The following is a 1,798-nucleotide window of genomic DNA, read 5'->3' as shown; positions in this document are numbered from 1 at the left end:
CTATTTGATATTTTTCTTGAATCCCATCTCTTTCAAAAGGTGGTGTTCTGTTCGGTTCAAGTCCATCTTCATCTCTGCATATTTTTTGGAATGAGGTTCTAAAGGTTCAAGAGGCAAATTCTCTCGCTTGCATTCCATTCGATGAAACACATTCAAAACCTGCGGAATCCTCCGAGGGCTTTCTTCAAGCTTCGCCGCAAGCCAAACACAACTTGCTGCAACCCGCTTGACGTTAAAGCGTGCAAATGATTTTTTGAAATAGAATCGATGAAAAAGAACCTGGCCTGTTGCCATAACTGCTTGTGGCGATCTAAGCAGAATTCCGCTTTCTTGAATCAATTCGCAACCGAATAAATGGAGAGTCATCTCCGTCTGTTCGTCGATTCCATCTTTCCGCGAGGGGGAATTGGCAATCTACTCGTCCGTCACATAGAACGTGTCGATTGCTGTGTAAATCATGGTGACTATGTGTATAGGCCCTTTATGTTGCAGCAAGATGCTCCTGAGGCTCGTGAGGGTTGTTTACTGAGGACGTCGGGCTAAACTCATCAAAGTGGAGGCAGTGGACCATGTCTGAGGCCTTAACTGAGGCAGTAGTCTATCTCTAAGACATTAAACTACCTCGGAGGAATTAACAATGGCAGCAGCCAATATTTAAGCCAGTTCATTCTAAAGCCTTCTCTAAGCCAGTGAATTGACCTTAGCACAGTAATTGTGGCAGTGAGTCCATTCTGAGGCCTTATTTGAGGGTTTGGACGATATTGCTTTGCTTATCCGAGGTGAATATTCTGTTGAGCACTTGTTCGGATTCGAACTCGGATTGTTACCTGGATTGTTTGCCTTGAAGGGGTTTTAGGAATCGCCCTCTGGAGCAGTGGAAGGTTACAGAGCTGAAAGACGAACTCAAGAGGCGAAGCATAACATCTAACGGCATCTCCAACTTCATATCCTTATGCAGTGGGGTATTTTCTGAAGCAGCATTGTGTTCAAATGCTCCATAATTGGACGCTGATGTATCAATAACCATGTCTCCAGGATGAATAGTTCGATTCTGACCAAAGTGTTGTTCCATTGCATAAAATATTTCCTTTGTGAAATTTGCTGGTAATTTCTTATCTATGCGCATTGTGTTCAAATTTGCTGGTACTTTCCAAACTGATCAAATTTGCGCCCCTGAAAGAGCAAGGCATTGAAGTGTTTGTAAGGGTGGCAAATGAGTTCCTGAATATCTCGTGTGGAAAATGTCCATGCTAAGAACGCTTTTCTAGCTACAGGAGGAACATGACCAGAGATATGTGCTCCACAATCTGAGTGTTTCCCTTGAGGGGTTGGTTTTGCTTCAAGTAAGAGAGAATTGAACTTACCAGCATTTCATTCGAATGAAGGCACTAGATATCGAATTTGAACTGTTTTGAAGTGATATATATATGGTGATATATAATGGTAGCATGATATATATTGAATGCGCTGTTTTAATTTTGAATGTGCTTTTTATATATGTAAAGCCGTTGGCTGGGCTATCAATTTGATGTAACAAGAGTGCTATCTGAAGTATGTCCATCAAAACGTTTTGGTTTTGAGCTTGAATCTGTTCTTTTTATATATGTAAAGCCGTTGGTTCAGGACTTGCCTCTCGGGACGACTTGCCTCTGCGTTAAACATTTTTGCTGACAGTATGATGCCTCTGTGTTAAATATTTTTTGAAGACTCTGTTTATAATTGTGGTAGCATTTTACAATAGGAGCAGAGGTATATTATTTGACATTAGATCTTAATAGGGCGAGAACCATTCATTCTT

General features: G+C 41.2%; 1 pseudogene; it reads right to left on the bottom strand.

Moving 5' to 3' along the window:
- Positions 1-459, bottom strand: LOC149165461 (cyclin-L1-1 pseudogene; annotated as a pseudogene).
- Between the last annotated feature and the right edge of the window lie 1,339 nt (positions 460-1,798).

This window comes from Pinus tabuliformis, chromosome 5_1, assembly GCF_031772625.1.
Source record: "Pinus tabuliformis cultivar Carrire ecotype Pingquan chromosome 5_1, CPIR1, whole genome shotgun sequence".
Taxonomy (NCBI): Eukaryota; Viridiplantae; Streptophyta; class Pinopsida; order Pinales; family Pinaceae; genus Pinus; species Pinus tabuliformis.
The sequence above is the reverse complement of the archived record's forward strand: the minus strand, read 5'-3'. Positions and strand labels throughout refer to the sequence as shown.